The following is a 20,639-nucleotide window of genomic DNA, read 5'->3' as shown; positions in this document are numbered from 1 at the left end:
GGCATCCCTTTGCTTGCTCCATTTTCTATGTCTCAATCGATTGTAAATCCCAAGGGGGTGAGGGGGTGTCTGTCTCATGCACCCCTGTCTCCAGGACCTGACACACTGCTCTGCACGTAGTAGGTGCTCAGGAAATGTTCACTGAGTGAAGTCATAGGTCTCTCCAGTAATAGGTGTCTGGCTGTGCTCCCTCTGGAGATGGAGGGGAGGCCCCACAAAAGCCAGGACAATGTCAGGCTTGGGGCAATGCATCTGTTTTTCCAAGAAAACATCTTAAATGGAGGAAATTTCATCACTCTCGCAATGCAAATGATTTCAGCAGCTCCTCAAAATATAATTTTCGAAAGACAAATTAGTATTGCTGTACACAGTGATGTGTACGTGATGTCTACGGGATCTTTCTCACATAGATCACTTGATTCTTCAAGGAATTTCCCAGCTGCCAAGGAAGGGGCTGATGTGGGCTGCAAATCCCAGCAGGGCGACCGTGTGCAGAGATTCTCAGCAGTGCAGACCCTCTGGGCTGGAGGGAAATTACCCTGATTGCCCGGAAAAGTTAGGCCACCGAAAATCTCTGCTCATGTACACAAAGGGAATATGCATAAACAGTAATACGGACAGCCCCAAACCCCAAAGTTAAAGAACTGGGTCTTTCCAACAATTTGGTCCGCAGCTCTGACCATTATCTGGAGATAAATCAGTTTGCAGCAGTTGTAGACAGCCATTTCCGAGAGAACCCTGTGCAGCTTAACTAGAGAAACGTGTTAAAAGTTAAAGGACCTTCATCACATTAAGAACATGAATTTTTCTAACCATAAATTTATTTCACTGAATTCCTGAGCTGTAGAGTCACCCTGCACTCTTCCTTGTAAATCAGAGGGGATGTACCCGCTTCCTGATGTTTGCCAATCTGCTGTTTTTCCTGTAATTAGGAAAAAATGCAATTCACTAGAGTTACAAGCCCAGAGGAGACTGCAGGGTTGGGTTGAGTTGTTTAATATCTGCCTGGACCCAATGCTTTGTAAAGAAAGGGGGTACAAGGGCAAAAAGGAATTATTATCTAAACACAGGGTGATAAGACCTAACATCAGATGTGGTTGTCAGGCCCCTCAGAGTGGCTTTGCTTGCTCCACATAAATGCACGGGGTCATTGATTTATGGCAGTCGCGGAAGGACGAAGGGTTGGGAAAATTAAAGCTAACAGAAATAAAAATGTAAAGTACTGGGGAGATCTGTCTACTTCTAGGTTTGTGGAAAGACCCCAGACTAGGACAGCCAGCCGAGATGCATGCCCAGAGCATCAAACCCATCTCTTTCAGAAATGCGGTCTGTTAAACCTTCACATCCTCGTTTTGTAGGAATTATGACACAAACAGAATTGACAATAGGCCCATGGCAGCAGGTTCCTGGATCTCTAATGTCAACTAGAAAAACAATCCCTTTACTCTTATGTTTATCTTTAAAATGAAAATGGCTTTCATACATCAGATTTTCTTTTGTACCTTTCAGGACACATTCTAAATTCTGGTTTGTGGCAAAGACTTGTGTCCGTCTTGGGAAATATACCTTCGCCGAAATCAGCTGTCTACAGAGGGTGTCATTACAATCACATACACACAAGCAGGTCATTTCATACTTTGGTCACCCCTACAGATGCTCTTTTATAGGAATTACTTTCATTGTTTTTGAAAAACACATTGGTGTCCATAATTAAGATAAATATTAATGAAAAGGTTAAAAACAGTAAGCGTTTATGTGTCCAAAAGAGCCCTTGGGCAGGGTCCGGTACATGGCAGGTACTCAATAAATATTTGAAAAATTAAATGAATTGAACCTCAGACTTTTTAAAAAAGCGATATCATTTTGTTCCTACAAACGGAAAACACCTCCATTTCCATTCCTCCCTAAAAAATAAAAACAAAAACAAAAAGGCCCAATAATCCCCCTTAATTTTCATCAGGCGATAGCAAAAAAATAAGTAAAAGCAAATAACAACAACAACAACAAAAAGAGCCATTTTGTGGAAAATGGAACACAGAAAGCATTTCCCGTGATAAGACGTGTTTTCCTCTCTTCACTTCCCACCCCGGTTTCAGTCACCCAATAATTCTAGAGGTGAGCAAAACGGACCTTCTATCTAATCGTCCTAATGACCCCGGCCTTCATATTTAAAATGTCATTCAGAGAGTTTCGGGTTAGCAGCTGCTGACGGAAAACAGCCATAAATAATACTCCTTCCATTTGCACACGAGCTCCGCACGCAGAAGCCTCTCGAAACGCATTTCCAGTGGAACACCTTGGGACCCACTATTGGAACGCCACCCCGTTCGGTGCCAGGCACCCCACATATCAGCTTTTAGGAGGGGAGTGAAGAGCAGCTTTTGCCCAATTGGAGTTACAAGGGAATTTAGAAAGACAGAATGTAATTACCTGAACTGGAATCCGGCCAAGGCACTGGGGCTGCTAAAAAAAAGTCAAGGGAAAAAATAACCTTAATTCTCTTAGCTGATAAAAGCCAAACACAGGCTTCTTCTGCTTCTGCTTTGGCACCATAAGGTGTTTAAATCATCACCAAACAATAAATAAAAATAAAACCTTGCAATTTCTAGGAGGCCCCTCTGACACACACACACACAAACACACACACACACACAACTGCTCACTGCAAATTCCTTTGTCCTTGGAGGTGGTAACACAGCCACAGAATCTCCAGGTTCATTTCCTTTCCCTTTCCGGCACTGCGTTCATCTTGCCCCCGAGACGGCCAGCAGGTTCTGCCCACGGGCCAGCCGTGTCACACTCTCCAAAAAGCAGAACCCTTATCAAAGGTCACCAAAGGGAGGAGGTTAGGCATTGCTCTCCTTGTTGGCAGAGCTGATCTTTCTCTTTTCAATCTGGGCTTAATTCTGATGAAACCAAGTGAATAAAATAATAATATCGCACCAGGGATGTAAAATTTTAGAGAGATCTTTAGTTGGGAAGTCTCTCTCTCTCTCTCTTTTTTTTTTTTTTTTCCCAAGAAGGAAAGACATGGACAAAGAAAGATGGCGAGAGAGAAATTGGCCTCAGAAGGCCTGGAGGTCATCTACATGTTTAAAATATTAACCAGTTGGCTACAGAACCCGCCCCAGAGAACGTGCTCCGTAACATCCACAGTGCGAGGAGGGTTTCCTTGGGAAAAGATGTCCCCTCGTCACTTCATGAAAAGCAGAGGCATTGTCGTTGCTGCTCCAAAGACTCTCACGACTCCCTGTCCCCTGTCCCCACCGCTAAGGCGCAGTCAACTGCTAACGATCAGCTCCCATCATAATAGCAGGAAGTTGTCAACACGAAAATCCCAGTTAAGCCCATGGTTGGTGGTTTTCCCTGTAGGGTTAAACAAAGTAGTCCAATATGACACCTCAAACTTTCGTGGGAGGCGGGGAATACACATATGCATGGCCCAGTAGACCAGAGTTATCCCTGTCAAACGTATTGAACAAAGAAGTCCAGTCGACTAATTCATTTTTAAACTGCACGGGCCATGTCTTTTATACCCTGAGACCAGAGAACACTAATAAAATGAAAGTGGAAAATTCACCATTTCATCTGATTGTCTAACATGGCCATCAGGTCAAAAATCTCCATGATTTACAGACGTAGTTTTGGACTGTTTTCCAGCAAGCGAAGATATCTGCACATATTTTTTAAAGAAAAAAGACATGGAATCCAAAAATGTGAAGTGTGAAATGGGCGGGGGGCGGGCAGGGAGGAACAAAAGAAGACAAACTGGGGACCGTCTAAGGCATTCCTGCGAACGCATCTCTGGCCTCCCTCCAAGGTAAGGAACGCTCAGGATAACTATATTAGCCCCCCTGTCCGCATTGCTCAGTTTTGCAGAACTATAAGTATTTCTATGATCCTTGATTGAATTAGTTTAAAATTTTAAAGCAAAATGCCCCTGCTAATATGTTTATATTTCTCCAAATCTATGCTTCTGAGAACAGGAAGAAAGTAGGCTTCACTCTCAGCTTGGAATCCGATCGCTAACCTGTTTAGGGGACGTTGTATTTTAGTGAGCTTCCGTGAACCCTTGAGGTTGCTCGGTAAACACAGTTAAGGTCCGTTGAAAAGGGAATGGTAGTTCCTCCCACCAGTGATGTAGGCCAAGTGGGGGTCAGAGGGCTACAGAAGGAAGCCCCCGGATTTTCTCTGATTTTCAGAAGCTGCTGCTTTCTGAGCCCTGAATCTTTAGGAAACCTTAAACTCACCCCCAAAAGTCATACCCATTTGGTTTCCAATTGGAATATAAAGCACCAAAACTGTACCGCCACGTACAGCACTGCCTTTCTCCTGCATGGTGTGTCCTTGGTGTTTGGGGTATGTCTTTTTTTCCAGACACGTGAGCCCCCAACATGGGCCACCCCAATCTTCCCACTTGCGTGAAATGAGCAGTAAATGAATAGAACAGACACCCACACCCACACCCACAAAATCAGGGTGGGAAGGAAGCACAGGATGGAGACGGATTCTTATTAATAATTCATCCCAAGCAACCCCCTGGAGCAGTTTCACTATGAAATGCTATGCAGAATGCTTCAACACACTAATTAATATTTTCAAAGTGTTCCGTGGGCCCCTTTTAAAAGCACTTTTGCCATCCATTCAGTGCTCTGCATTATAAGTAAAAGATCAATCCTGTCCCCCAATCTTATTGACGAGCTGTCTAATGAACGTAGGATATTGCGTCCACAGAATTCTTTTCTCCCTGTAATATCACTCCCCGAGAACTGGGCTGGAAACTGGCTTCTCTTCTGAGCCAGCTGATCCTCCCAATAGTTTCAGAAAGGCTCAGGCAGGCAGGGAGTCACGGGCGCGCACTGCTCCGAGCATGGTGCACTGTCCCTGCCTCACAGCCCCCAATCTGATGCCCAAAACAGAGACCCAGAGGCGAGATTTGCCATCCCCTCCAAGGTGAGCGTCACCAGGGGCGGTGGCAGGAAAGTCCCTCAGAAAGTGACCTCAGCAGACAGCTCCTGTCGCAGGGGTGTTTCTGAGGGACGAAGCCCAGCAGAAGGTCTGGGCCAGAGGCTGGGCTCCAGGGAGTCAGCTGCTGCTCAGAGACTCCCCCCCAGCACCAGACCACCAGGTGAAGGGCACAGCCTCCACCCTCCAGGGAAGTTTTAGGGCACAACCCTCTTGACGGACTCCACACCATCCCACTGGAAGCATCCAGGGCCTGTCCAAAGGACCACGTGGAGACGTGCATCTGTGGCCTCGCTCACTCTGAGCGTAGGCCTAGCTGCACTGGCTAGAACCCCGAAGGCGGTCCCCGTGGAGAGCAGAGGGTCATTCGCGATGTGCCCATCTCAGTGATTCTTCCTAAATGTTACCTGGAGACTATTTCTCAATTCAAATCAATTGTGCCTATCGACCCAGGCAATTAAAAGAATAGGAAAGGAGTAACTTTTGCCCTTTACTATCTCTCATTCAAGAAAGTGATTTACAGGGTCAAGTGGGTCCACTTGGAAATAACTGCTTTACATGGTGAAGAATCCTTTCCTCCCGGGAGACCCGGGGAACGGTCTCTGAGGTGAGAAGGGGGACCGGGCCTCTCGGGGATGCAGGCACCCATGGGGCCCACCCGGAGGCTGTTGGCCATGCTGCTCCCTTTTCCAGCTGATAAACAGTGCCCACCCCAGAACGGCATTGACCGGGATTTTTTCTTTTTGCTGTGAAGTTCACATAACATAAAATTAAGCACTTTAAAGTATGCATAACTCAATGGCATTGATTACATTCACAGTGATGCACAACAACCACCTCCATCCAATTCCCAAACAAGTTCATCACCCCAAACAAAACTGTACCATGAGGAGCCTCTCCCCATTCCCCCTACCTCTAGCCCCCGGCAGCTACCAATCTACTTTCTGTCTCCCTGGGTTTACCTATGCTGGATCTCTGATGCAAATATGATCACACAGCATGTGGTCTTTTGTTGTCTGGGATGTTTTCAATGCTTCATTCTTTTTTAAGGCCAAATAATATTCCATTGTGTGAATATATGACATGTTATTTATCCATTCATCTGTGGATGGACTTTGGGTTGTTTCTACCTTTTGGGTCTTGTGAATAGTGCTGCTTTAAGAATCTGTGTAAAGATACTTGCTTTGGTTTCTGTTTTCAATTCTTTGGGGCGTAGACCCAGGAGTGGAACTGCATATGGAACTTCTATCTTTAACTCTGGAGGAATTGATGGGGACTGAGAGAGAGCTCTGCTCCGTGAAGAATCGCCACGTGTCCACAGATGGTGGAGTTTGCCGTGGGCCGTGAGGAGGGGCAGGAACTCTTGCGCTTCTTTTATACCATTTAAAGTTTCACAGGTGGTTCTCTCATGGAGTGAATAATGGTTTGCTCCATGCTTGCACCTCCAGATAAACAAATCACCTCCCTCCGCATAACCTATGTCACTTTGCTTTAGTAAATTTGGGGAGAAGAGGAGAGAAATTCACGTTAACTCTTCTGGCTTAACTTCTGTTATTTTATACAAAGTCCTCCCCCTGACATACAAGGGTGACCACACCCAAGCATCCCACCCAACAGACTTAACCCCTCACAGATCCCTAATCCCCCTTCTCTGACCTGTGACCTTTGCACATGTTCCCGGGTTCCAAAAATGTTTTTCTCTTCTCTGCTCCAAATTCATACCTTGAAAACTCCTACTCATCCTTCAAAATCCAACTCAGATGTTTCCTTATCCCTAAAGCCCTCCCTGGGTCTCCAGGCAGAGTTAACTTCTCCCTCCTCTGTGGCCCAGGACCTTCACTCCCATGTCTATCATGACCCTGGTGGCTGAGAGAACAAGCACCATAAAATCACACAGACCAAGGTCTTCACCCTACTTGTCGCTCAATTTCTGCATCTGTAAACCACAGACTAACTATACCAGCTCGGAAAGGATTGTTGTGAGCGTTTAATGAAAGAAGAAAGTTAAAAATGCAAAGCACTGGGCTTCCCTGGTGGCGCAGTGGTTGAGAGTCTGCCTGCCGATGCAGGGGACACGGGAGAGGCCACGCGTACCGCAAAAAAAAAAAAAAAAAAACAATGCAAAGCACCTAGCTCAGTACTTCGAACACGAGCACAATATATAGGGGCTAAGTTCAGTATGACGTCAGTTGCACGGTGTTTTAATTTATTTGTTTGTCATGGTTATTTATCTTGGGTGTTTTTCTTCCTTGATCACGAGCACCCCAAAAACAAAGACTCTGACTTTGCCTTTTCTCTTTGTATCCCGAGAGCATAGCACATGAATGATGCTCAAATAAATGTATTTGTGGAACAAATTAATGAGTTAATTAATTTACAGAATTGTTCAACGTGAACACCTACATCCCAAAGATGACAGTTGTCACCGATTCTTTCTTTATACTGAGGTGGTTTCAATAGCTCCAAGGCAATGTGACAGAGGAGCGACCGTTACCGTCGGCTCCCTAAGCCACCTGCAGACATCTGTGCTCCACTGTCCCCACGCAGGCACCTCAGAACAAAGCAGGGGAGGAGACGAGAGAAGCTTACACACCAGGAGTCATGCTGGGGCTACCTTACGCCCCCCAAACCTCTCACTCATGAGAGCAAAGGGGAAATACCAGGATCTCACTACACACACCCGTCGAATAGGAGTTACGTTTATTTTGGAAAAGTACAAACAAGTCAACTCAGGTGGGAGAGAGTAGCCTGTGCAGGGAGGATGGGCAGACAGGGAGAACCAGGACCAGGCAGAGGAAGCCTACTTAGGTAAAACTGAGCTGCCACTTGCATTGTAGGGGAGAAATGTCCCCACCCCTCCCTTATGAAATGAGGTCAGATGCACAGCTCCAGTCTCTACGCCCCTGGGGTCTCTACTCAAGGCTCTTCCCTTGTGGTCCCCATCTATCCAAACACAGCCTTGTTGTAACATCCACCTAGTCCAACCTGACCCTTTCAACTCCCCTGACCAGACCAGACCACCGTTCTTCTCTCTCTGGACTTCTTACCTATCATGTAGCTTCACGTAGGTGACCTTGAATCACCAGGAAACCTTTGGCACGTCCTGTTTTCCCAAGATGAATGTAGCCTTTTTTTAGGGCAGAGGCCATATCTGATACATTCGGTATTCCCACAGGACATGGGTATAAGCTATATAAGAAATACAATCCATCAGTATCTTATATATTGTAAAAGCCCAAGAAATTCCTCTAGTTGATTGTTTAGGAGGAAGAGGGAATCAGAACCAAAATTAAGGAATGGCAGAACTTGAAAAGGACCTTAAAGATGATGTCCTTCAACCCCTTGTTGCAACAGTGACTGCAGACCCACAGACTCCTAGCAGGGAAGAGGTAGAGCTGGCAGAGCCTGGCCTCTGAACGTCCCCTCACCCAATACTCTTTGAATAGATAAGGTTCTGAGAAGGTCTGCACTAATGAAGTCAGTTCAGATACATTGACTTGTGCCTCCTAAATATATCGGACTATGGAACACCTCTCACTTCCCTGCAAAACTCTTTCCAATATATCGTAGAAATAACGTTCTGCAAACACAATTAAGGCAATGCTCGTTAAAATATTACCTATAATAACATAGGACAAAGTAATAGAACCAAGAGGTAAAATTATGCAGTTTGACAGGAATGCATTTGGGCTGAATATCAATTCTTAGCTGGTCCAGTGAAGTCGATTATAAAACTAATAGGAAAACTCCTGGGAGATAATTGCAAGACATCCTTGAAGGTTAAAACTTTCCCACTGGATCAGAAACAGGGCTATGGGAGTCCAAGCCAGGATGCTAGTCAGCAAACCAAAGCTTTTATGAATTAAATTGTTAGGAATTAGGGTCTGATTCAAGGTAAAGCTGGGAACCATAGAACTTGGATCTGGGGGAGGGTCATTCAGACCCAAGTCCAAGGAATGTGAAAACGGATGAGTAACCTCTGCTCCAGCCAGACTCAAGGGGCCTACAGATGATTCCACATGGCCTCTTTGCTTTTCAGTTGAGGAAACTGAGACACGAGGCACAGATCTGCCCAAGGCGTTCCAGGTAGAAAGACCAGAGCTGGACTACGGATCTCCGCATCCTCAGTGGGGGTCTCTCTGTCACAGTGACCCATGCGGGGAGCAAAGGCTGGTACTCTCAGGAGGTGGCCCGAGCTCAGGGATGCCGGAGGTGAGGTTGCAGCCACTAGATAAGCGCACAGGGGCTCGGCCGCCCAGTCAGACAGGCAAGTAGGTGCCACCTCCACTCACAGCTCTGCCTGAGCAGGCTCCTTACCTGCTTCTCAGCCTGGTCCTAAGATGCCAGGTTATGAAACACAAGACAACAGCTACACCTCTATCCAAACCCTTACACAGACCTTTGCAAAAGCCCATCAGTGAGTGATGACAGAAAGGGTCGACTGCACCTTTCAGATCCGGGTGCAACTGACACTCAGAGCAGAAAGGAACGCGACCAGTCCTGCCTGGCATCCATCCGTGGCTTCTCTTTGGCCAACTCGCTGGCCTGTTGACACCCGGGACTCTTCACTGTTACCCGCTGTCCTTCTGGATCCTTCCATCCGGCAGACCCCTCCCTCTGTGCACCCCACCGGGACCCACCAGCATGTCTCCAACCAAGTTAAAATGGTTGCAACCTAGGAAGCCGTGTGTGTAGGTGGACTTGACTTCAAGAGCACCAAGTAACACAGGGCTCTGCATAGCGACAGATTTCAGCCCAGCGAGGCTCAGAGCGGGAAGCGGCCACATGAGCAGAGTGACGTGCCTCATATATGGCAGAACCACTTTGGAACCCAGGTGCGTGGGACTGGAAAGCCCTGGCTTGTTCCAGGCACCCTGTACCGCGTTAGCCTCCGGAGCACGGGGCGGGTGATTCTCAGACTTTAACTTCATGGTCTGATCTACACACATCTATGTATATGCACACATTCGTGTGTGTGTGTGTGTGTGTGTGTGTGTGCGCGCGCACGTACACAGATATGCTAAATAAAAGTTTCAATATTATGTAACAACCTAAATGGGAAAAGAATTTGAGAAAGAATGGATATACGTATATATGTAACTGAATCACTTTGCTGCACACCTGACACTAACACAGCATTATTAATCAACGATATATAATAATATAAAATAATATAAAAGAAAAAGTTAAAAAAATAAAAATCAATAAAAATTTAAAATTAAAAATATATAAATGAAAAGTTTCAAGAAATAGTACTTCTCCTTATCACATGCTATGAATTCTGATATTTCCTCATCTGTTCTAGTTCACGTTTATTGTGCGACCCAAATTTGAGACATTTATAGTTTATCATGCAACCCAAATTTCAGACATGATTTGATCCCCAGGCTCCTTTTAAGATGGTTGAACTGAGGTCCAGAGAGTCTGCGTGGATTGCCATTCTCTAGCAGCCGACTGGTACGAAGGCGTGGCATCCTGACCTTTCACCTTAACCCTAACCCCCAGCCGTAACACCACTTGCCGTGGCCCTGGCCCAGCTCTCCTGGCTCCTCCCGTCGCTTTGGTTGCTGAGACACAGTTGTCACAGGATCTGACCCCACTGTCTGCTCACTGTACCCAGTTCTTGTACGTCACTCATCCCCACCTGGCCCTGGCTGGGCCCAGCTTCAGGGACTCACAGGCAACCAGGTGGCTGATCGTGGCCCAGGGAGCCTCTGCGTACAGCAGGGCACCCTCCCCCCGGGCACAGGGCCCTGCGCACGCCTTCCAGATGGAAGGCGTCCTCATGCACTGTAAGGGATGCAAGGTTTCCCAGACACGCAGAGGCCTCCCTAGGAGGGATCATTCTCCAGCACAGCGTTGAACCGGCACCAGGTGGGCAAATGCAGAACCTCCCATCAGATCCCGGAACGAAGCCCCTTACTCCTGGCTGGTCTGGTGGTGTTTGGGGGTCAGAGCCAGCTCTTTTGATCGCTTCTGCCCCTTTCAGGAAACAAAGCCTGAGAGCCCACGGCGAGGACCACACTGGCAATTCCTGGCTTTGACAGCAGCGGCTCTGTGGGTCTCTGGGAGCCCTGGTCGCCCAAGGGGACAGCGGGGGGCGCCCCCACACTGGGGGCCTCAGGAAATGTCCAGGAGGCCTCCAACTCTCCTCCCCTCTCCCTGTCTCGCCAGGAGCCTCTCCGGCAGGAGGCGCTGGGGAAGGTTGGGATGTCACATCGACGCTCCGCGCACCCGGCTCCTTGTAAAGCTTAAGAGTGCCATCTAGTGCACGAGAGATGCAACTGCGAGGGCTCGGTTCCAGCGGCTCTGGCAGGAGCAGCCTTCTTTTCTTGCCTTCTTTCTGCCTCTGGCCCAGCCCTTCTTGGCCTCTGCAGGATGCGTCACAGCCAGAAGGTGCTCTGGCTTGAAGCGAGGGCACAGGGACGACCCTGTGCACCTGCACCCCATGCACCCCACCTCAGTCCCTCATCACAGAGCCTGTGTTCCCAGGCACCCCTGCAACGGCTCTATGTGCGGCTCAGGGCTGGGAAGGTCTGCACTCTGGACTTCAGGTGAAACTAAACTGATCAGAACATTAGCTTAAAAGGAAGAAAAAAAGTGAGAGGAAAAGAAAGAGAAAAAGAAAGGAAAGAAGGAAGGAAGAGCAGAAGGAAAGGAAGAAAGGAGGGAGGGGTAAGAACAAAGCCAGGGATGGGACAAAAGAGTCTGCGCTTGGCTGTCAGCTGGTTTCAGCCATAACTTCGAATTCCAGAAACTCTGTTCCGTATTCAGAGTGTCTGAATCATGGGTACAGAAAACATGGGCACTTTAGGGACTGACACAAATAAAGGAAAACAGGAAAAAATGCCTACGCTCTCCACCTGGCTTCCCCTCTGGGGCCTCAGTCTCTCCATCTGTAAAATGAGACACTTGGCGGCTCCTTGAATTCTAGCCCGGTGCCCTCCTGACACCGCTCTCAACCCTCTGCTCACCAAGCCTTAGATGTAGCCAGCAGGCTCAGAATAATACCTCCTGTGAATTTCATCTCTTTTCCCGAGTTTTAGATTTAAATGTTTTCAAGTTACAGAACGAAACAAAATAAGAACCCAAAAATGGCAGAAAAGAAGAAACTAAAGGAGTGGCAGTGAGGGTCCGAATGGTTGCCACCTACAGCCAGACTGGACCTTCATCTCTCTTTTTGAAATAAAGTACAAGGAGAACATCAGGTGCAGTAGAAGGAAGCCAAGTATGGAGAGAGAGACGTGCAGGGGAAACTGTCTCCACGTGGCTTCCTTGGTCATGTGACTGACACACAGACCCATCCAAGCCCACGAGCCCCGCCCCCCCCCACCCCGGGTTGGGAGATGAGTAACACCATCATTGTCAGTTTGCAGGCATCGTATGGGAGCGGGCACGCCCCACCGAAGCTTAGCATTAGTAATAACATCGCTTACATTATACATGTGTATATACTGTGAAGGCCTTGGAGAGTGAAGAGATCAAAATATTTCGCTAATTTTCTTGCTCTGATGAAAAACAACCCAGGACATGAAGATCAGGGATTTTGTCTAGGGTCAAGCTGAGAGAACAGAGCCTGGAATCCTGGCTCTGACCTTTGCCCTCATCTCCTGGCTTTTAAAGTTACTCCACATAAAAAGGGCAATTCATGAGAAATGAGGCCAATTTGCCGTGAAATGCAATATCCTAATTTTGCGCAGGTAGTTTAAAACAAGCCTAATCCCGGGCCTACGCTGAGAGATTTCCTCACTGCCCTGGACTACTTCCACGATTTAAACTAAATTTATATTTGGAGGAAAAAAGACTTGCAGCGAGGTCTTAGGAAACGGTGTACAAGAAGTCGCCCTTTTCAGCAGATTGGTTAAATGGGTGTTTTTAATGCAAATTAGTGCAAATTGCTATCAAGAGTAATTATTCTAAAAGACAGGCAGTGTTTCCATCATCCTTCCCTCATTTGGTTCTTCTATAGTCTCTTTTAAATAACTTAGCCATAAAATTTCAATTGACCACTAGGAAAAAAAGTGCTCTCAGCAGTGGGGAGAGAGAAGGAGGAGGACTCGAGTCGGGCAGGGTGAGGGTCCCTGCCGACCCAGATGGAGCCGCCCCAGACCCACTCTACTTCCAGTGCCCCCTACGCCCTTCGGACTTGCAACTGAAGCTGCTCTGTGGGGTGGCTTCCCCCCAGAGGGCTCTGGGGTGCAGGAGTCCTGGGGGGTGGGAAAGGGGCCAATTCCCCTCAAGGAGCCCCCTACCTGACGCTGAGGTGTGTGCCTCAGTCCTAAGGACGCAGGTCCTCCATTGGAGCCAATATATTATAATAACATTAGGTAAATCCAGGCGAGCCTACGAGGTAGAAAATTGCATCTCATTTGTTCTAAATTTGCCAAATTCTAAATCTTCAGGGAGATGTTTTTACTTTATGTATTTGTTAACGGTCTGTTCCTTATTGCCCCAAAATGCTGAATATACAATAGGCATCAGATTCTCTTCCTGGCCTTAATTCATCATAACAAACAGAAATAGAAACCTGATTTCAGATTTCGCTCTGCTTCTCCAATTCATATTCACGGCATCTCCATCATTAACAGCATCTGGAGGAGCCCTTTTATTTACCTATTATGGCATCGTCTGTAACATAAAACTGTTGTGTTCTCTTTTCATTAACAGATTCAGTTGCAAATGCTGGGAAAAAATTACAAAGAGCCCCTTTTTAAAATGTGCACGTTTATTGGGATTATTAAATCACAGCAGCTAATAGTGGTTGTCACCAACTTAATTTAAAAAGCTGATTATTACTCAAGCCCTATGTATTCCAGGCCTGATACTGTATAATTAGCAGTTGTGATTATTTAGTTAATTTGCAGATTAGGAGCAAGTGCCTGTTTTGAAAAATGTGGCCACTCGACCTTCAGCTACAGAGTGGAGTGAGCCAGCCCCTGTTACAGGAGAACAAAAGTTTCCTGTCAAATAAATGCATTTTGATGTAGGTCAACAGGAGTAAAGGGACGGTTTTCAGATCACCCGCCCACATCCTTCCAGCCAAAAAGTCCAGCGCGAAAGCCACTCCGGACATGTTTAAATTAGCTCCTTCCCTGGCGGAGCCAATTCAAATTGCACACTTGGAGCCTAAACAAGTTAAAAGATGGTCCTTGCGGGTACCAGCCACTAAGGCGACAGTAACTAGACGGAAACGTCCGAGTGACCCACCGCTCAGTAACGATTGATCCATCCAGACCTGTCCGAAGTGGAGAGCCATTCGGAGTTGGGGATGGGCCCCTCATAGGTGTTGTTTCTAATGCTGCATTTGTCACCCGTCGTATGATGGCAATAAAATTTGTAACTGTTTCCCTTATACTCTGGTGTGATTTACTTCATCTAATACACAATGCAAATGCTAAAAGGCACAAATACATCTTCATTATATAAGCCAGTGTCTGAGCCATTCTCCTCCAGAGACAGTTTTATTCACATTTATACAATTTGCCTACTGTACGGTACAGATGGTTTCTATTAAGTAAAATATCTGTTTTCTTCCAAATTTTTAGTTTTCGTGATTAAATTACTTTAAAATGATGGTACAGTGTATTATCTTCTTTCATGACTTAATTTAGCTCAAATACTCCCAGCATAAGCTAGAAACCCAGTTTCATCCACTCAGAAAATCGACCACATACTGTGATCTTCTGAGGGTTATTTCACCCTGGCTGTGATTTCTATTCTTTATCTATGGATTATTTTCTAGAGATAAATTTCAATATGAATATACACGGAAACTCTGGACTAATATCCAAGCAGGATTTCTCCCCTAAATTGTTTAAAATTCGAAATGTCCTTTATTAATAGGCAAGTTACGTCTGCCAGCGTCTCAGCCACAGAGAGTGGCTTGCAGTGTGGACTTTTCAGAGCTGCTGCCCCCATGTGGCGGGCCCTTGGAGCCAGTTTGTCTTCCCAGCCTGCCTCCCTGAATGAACCTGGTCTGTTCATTTTGAAGAGGCTGCGCACAGCAGACGCCTGCTTCGGCTGGAAGGAGAGCTTGGCCATGATGTTCCGCGGTCCATCTTCCCACTATTGAGGATCGCCCTGTGGATCTCAACTGCCCCGGATGTTGAGGGCTCATTTCTGATGCTTGGAAGCCGTCCTTCCACTTGTCTCCCTCTATTAGCGTGATCCTAAGCAAGGGCGGCCCCCGGGAATTTCTCCAGTGCTGCATTTTGCATTCGTATTTTACTTCTGCATTCCTGCTCTCCAATCCTTCCCACTGGAACACGGCCCGCGGCCCGGAGCAGTGGTACCTCCTCCACCCCTGAACCAGCTCTTCTCAAACTTGCTCACCACGCCCACACCCCACTCCCGCTAGCTCAGCAGCCCCAGACCTTGGCCACAAGCCCTTCCTGCCCTGGAGCAGAAACGTGGGAAGGAGAGCCTGTGCCCTTTGTGGGAGGGAAGCAACATGTGCTCAGAAGAGGGTGGGCGTGGTACATGACACAGAGGAAGGGGGCAGGCAGTGCAGGAGCCCACAGGCCTCTTCTCCTCACCTTCTGAGCCTTGAGGATCCACCCCGGGAGCCGCTGCAATTCACTCTGCAGAAACCTTCCTGCGATCTGCAGGTGGCCCTCCAGAAACGATGGAAGGGTGACTGGCGCTCCACGGGAACAGTGCGGGCCGCCTGCCAGGGCGCCATCTTCCTGGCTGTCGCTAACACTGGGCGCAGCGGCAGTGGCAACCACACAGTGTCATAGTGAGTCCCCAGATGAGCATGGCCATGACCCAGTCCCTCCAGAGGTGAGTGCGGGGCCGGCAATGGGGAGACCCCCATTCTAGCCCCATCTCCCACCTGTGAGCCTAGACAGGTCAGTTCACCTCTCTGGGGCTCAGGGTCTGGCGATGTTATGGAGAACAAATAAAATAACAGGCCTGGAAAGGCTTTGAAACTATTCACAGTGCTTGGAGACACAGACATGATCCCACCACAGAGTTCACTCCGGACACGGCACCGGAGAAATACACGGATCCTGCCCTAAACCCAGAGCAGGTGAGGTCTGCCCAGACACCTCCTCTCATTGGTACACTTCTCACCAAAATGCAGTTTCTCAAGGTAAAATATCTGATAGACTTTATAAATAAATCCTCACACAGGCAGGCATTTCTTTCTAAATTAGCTGACACTCTCGGTGCCCCTGCCATGCCCACGTTTGGGGGCAGCCTGTGTGGTGTGATCCCACTTTCAGTCAGCACCGAGTTTGGCTAACGTGGCATAAATTGACTTGAGGTCATAAGACAGAGGATGAGGGAATAAATTATCTTTTCAGTCAATAATCTGTTTCATAGAAAATGGAACATGAGAGAAATCGCTAACAAAAACAACCCCCAGAGGTTCGCCCCTGCCTGCCATGCTCAGGGTCCAACAAATTGCCAAGTTTGCTCCAAAATGACAATTAGGACCCACTAGGCACGACTACACCAATGGAGAGAGAGGGAGACGCCCACAGGGATCTGGTTAATTCCACCAACAAGACATTTTTGACTCCACCTTGGAAACGAGGAGAAGGTTAAGATGACCCGCACACCTGTCTTCATTCTCCACTACCCCGTGCTTCCTGAGACCCAGCCAGTGCCTCACTCAGCTCCCCCACCTCCTGTATCCAAAGGCCTCTGATACTCTCCCACCAGGTGCAGCGAGCCCAGTCCCACTAAGGGTCCCCCAGCCAGACACAGCACTGAGACACAACATAGTCCAAGCAGAGAGAGACCCGAGGATGGTCAAGTTGTGAAGGATGGAGGCTTGGACTAAGCCCCCTGAGAGATCCACATAAGAATTAGAGTCTGGAGAGGATATGGCCCCTCAGCCTAGCCAGCGGACCTTCCTCCTCCCCCACCCCCACCCCGAGCCTCCAGAAATGCCTACATTAACCTGGGAAAATCATACCATCTCACCCCTCAGGCAGATTTGGATGTGGTCACCCAGCTTTCAAGGAAATCCAAACATTCAAAGGCAGCTGCAACAGCTCCATTCTGGGAAAGGGGCCACAACCCAGGGAGAGGGTTCGCAAAATGTGGTGGTCCACGTTGCCTGATGTCACTAGTGAAAATGATCAGGAAACTTCCCAAGAGCTTGGAGAGTTCCCTCCTTGCCTGCGCGGGATGGGGAGATCTTGGCAACTCGGAGCATCCTATTATTCAGTTCAAAGGAAAGATTTAACTGTTCCAAAATCAATTTCAGAATGTAATAATGACAGTAGGTAATACAATAAAGTCATTCAAAGATCAGGGAGCAGTTAAACAATGTACTGGGAGACTGCATTATGCAGTCACAATGCAATTTAGGAGAGTGAATTCTTCCTTGCTTAAGAAAGGGCATTAGATTGATGAGCTAAAAATATGTATTGTGTGCTCACCTGATCACAGGTCTATTCCAGGGAGAGAAGCACTGTCCGACTCTGGGGTCCCGACACACGTGAGTTCCAGCTCCAGCGTTATGGCCCAGGGACTAGCTTTGTGGCCCAGAGAAGCTATTTAAGTTCACACTAAACTATTTAAATTCTGTTTCCTCTCAGGCAAAATGGGGGAAATAGAAGGAGCCGTCTCATAAAGTTGTGGGGAGGATCCATGAGTTTCCTGAGGGAATGGACGATGTCTGGTACCCAGAAGATGCTCAAGAAATGATGCCCTTCATTGGCTACTGGGCATGGACAGAACTTCACCAGTTTCGGTCACAATCTTGCAAGCTAGGTAGGCGGAGGTGGAAAGGGGAGCGGGGGCAGAAGTCCCTTACACCTAGAGAAAGTTGGAGAACCCAGCAAAGAAATTTGTGATTCCCAAGAAACAAACAAGTCAGATCTTAGATCTACGGGGATTTGAAGAGGCGAGATTATATGCAAATGGCGCAGCTGAGGAAGTTCACAGGAAGCGGGTTTGAAAGAAGCTTAATCTCCAAAAGCATGAAGATGAAGCTAGTCTGCCCTAGAGTCAAGTGTCCAGTGCGTGAAGACTGTATCCATGTCTTTAGAGAATGTAAGTTGAGAAAAAAATGCACAAGGCCAGGGGAAAATAATGCAGGATGCTCAAATATGGTGGCTGGCGCTGTGTTGTTTGTATCTGTCAAGATGAGATTGACATGGATCCCATGGTGAGGTTTCCATAAGCTGATGAAGAAATAATAATACATGCATGACCGCAAGAAAGCACAGGTGACTTGGTGAGAAAAGGATCTGACAAGTCAGTTCTCAAGTCACAAAGGCAAAATAATTGATTATGGACCTTTTATTCACTTTGTAATTTTGTTCCACGAGTTTATGAAGCCAAATGTAGACACAGTGTAAATGTGACTATATAGCATCAAACAGCAAGGTCGGGCTCCCCCAGCTGTAGAGGATATCACAGTTGGTGCCTACGGACCCAAAAATCAATTCCAAGAGTGAGCCTATCTCAAGATACCATCAAACAGAATTACATTCTGATATCTCTTCCACATCTTGTACTCAGAAACTTACAAGATCAAGCAATTAATTTCCCAATTGGATTACTTAGACAATCATATATGAGAGTCTATGGATATTAAAAACGATTACGAGCATTTTAAAGGCAGCACATGCTAATCTTCTCACAGAAAGGATAAAAATACAAATCCACTTGCCTCCTAACCTTTCAGCCCCTAAACAAGGAGGAATATGGAAATTTCCAAATTTGCATGAAAAGAAAAAATATTTTAACTTGTGCGGGTTTATACGTGTTCCCTTCCAAGGTGCTCTCTGGGGAATAGTTTTCACCAAGTTATATTTTGAAGCTACGATCTGGCTTGTGGCCCAGACTGCCTTTAAATTTTGTCCAAGTTTTAGCAGCTTCACAGATATTGTGTAAACCTGGGAACTTTATTAAAGAGACATTATCTGACATGAATTCTATATTCAGTGACAGGAATGACATTTTGGTGTCTAGAAGGCCACAAGATGAGCATGATAGGTGACTGAAAGCTGTGTGCTAAAAACAGAATGGCAAACAGAAACAACTATCTCCCACACAAAATTAAATATGACTTAGTCTAAATGCAGTGTGGGATCCTGGATTGGACCCTAGAACAGAAAAAGGACATTTGTGGGAAACAAAACAAAACAAAAAGCAAACAAACAAATGAAAAACACTGGGGAAATCAAGTTTGTAGCTTAGTTACAAATGTTCCAATGTCTCAGTTTTGACAAATGTGCACAGTTATGTAAGATGTCACTAGGAAGGGAACAGGTGAAGAGCAGACAGGAACTCTCTGTACTATCTTTGCAATTTTTCTGTAAATCTGAAATTATTCCCCACCAAAAAAGGTTATTTTTTTTAATGTGACTCAGGAAAGGAAACTCAGTTGTAGTGTTGAAAACTTTCATCAAGGAAAAAACCCTAAGTCTTTTGGGGGAGAACTTATACCATGAACTATAGTAAATACAATATGAGACATTGAAGAACTAGGGAAGTATAGCTATTGAGATTCTATCCCGACTGCTCACCGATCAGAGGACTCCAGATGGTAACATCTTAAAATGCTGAACTAGTACATCTCAAAATATGCCTTGTTCTGAATGATCTTCATACAAAAAGAAAGGTCTGTAAAGGCACTGTCCTTGGCTCCTTGGTACTCTAAGTAGTAGGAAGTCCCTAATGGTGCATTCCTTGGGAGTCCTTTGCAGAAGGAAGGCAAAGGTTGGCAAACGTTGCATCTACTCAGATCCTAGATTGTCTTTGGCCAATGCTCCTTGCCATCGTCTCCATTTAAGCATGTCCTGGGGAGAATTCAGCTTTCCGGCCAGACAAATGTGGGGCAAGGAGTGCCGCAAGATGCTCAGTGTGGTACAGTAGGAATAGATCGTGCACCACAGACTCGGGATTTCCCTAGAATCAGGTTAAACTCAACTCCAAGCATCCCTCCCACTAGGTCGGCAGGAATTCTATCTCAGCCATCTCCTGGGAGCTCCCATTCTTCCTCCTTCAGTTCACATTAAGAGTACAGGGGGCTTCCCTGGTGGCGCAGTGGTTGAGAGTCCACCTGCCGATGCAGGGGACACGGGTTCGTGCCCCAGTCCAGGAGGATCCCACATGCCACGGAGCGGCTGGGCCCGTGAGCCATGGCTGCTGAGCCCACGCATCCGGATCCTGTGCTCCGCAACGGGAGAGGCCACAACAGTGAGAGGCCCGCGTACCAAAAAAAAAAAAAAGAGTACAGGGCTTCTGAGGTGTCCAGAAAATGGGCAAAGTCCTTGCGTCCCCAGCCCATCAGAGACTTCATGGGTAGCCTCATCATTCGAGCCCAAGCGTTCCACTGGAGGCAGGCTTCTTGGGCCACGAAACCTGGAACTCTTGGGAGTCCCCTACCAGGGACAAGCCTTCCTCATACACCGTGGAGACCTGCATCTCTGAGCAATCGTGACTTTTGTCAGGAATTCCTGGCAACTCTTCCCTCCCCTGACCCCCAGGGTGTGAACTCTTTAGGAGCTCAGGTTTTGGAAAACAAAAGCCAGGATGGGTAGACTCTGCTGCCAACTTTTCCCTTAGGCAGAACAAAACCTCAAGGGCATGGGGGAGTAAAAGTGTACCACCGTGTACCATTCCGGACACTTTGGCCAGAACAAAAACAAAAATGGATGCAATTAATAATAGCATTAATTATCTCACCTAACAAGATCTCCAGAGAC

General features: G+C 47.0%; 1 long non-coding RNA gene across 1 annotated transcript in view; it reads right to left on the bottom strand.

Moving 5' to 3' along the window:
* Positions 1–737: 737 nt before the first annotated feature.
* LOC113623681 (uncharacterized) overlaps positions 738–20,639 on the bottom strand; it is a 101,915-nt gene continuing 82,013 nt past the window's right edge. The window contains exons 2-3 of the long non-coding RNA XR_003434009.1: positions 2,431–2,463; positions 738–922 (exon numbers count right to left, since the gene is read on the bottom strand). This is a non-coding gene — a long non-coding RNA (uncharacterized LOC113623681). The remainder of the gene's footprint in view (positions 923–2,430; positions 2,464–20,639) is intronic.

Source organism: Aethalodelphis obliquidens, unplaced genomic scaffold, assembly GCF_003676395.1.
Source record: "Aethalodelphis obliquidens isolate GAN/ISIS:26980383/991018 unplaced genomic scaffold, ASM367639v1 scaffold11, whole genome shotgun sequence".
Taxonomy (NCBI): Eukaryota; Metazoa; Chordata; class Mammalia; order Artiodactyla; family Delphinidae; genus Aethalodelphis; species Aethalodelphis obliquidens.
The sequence above is the reverse complement of the archived record's forward strand: the minus strand, read 5'-3'. Positions and strand labels throughout refer to the sequence as shown.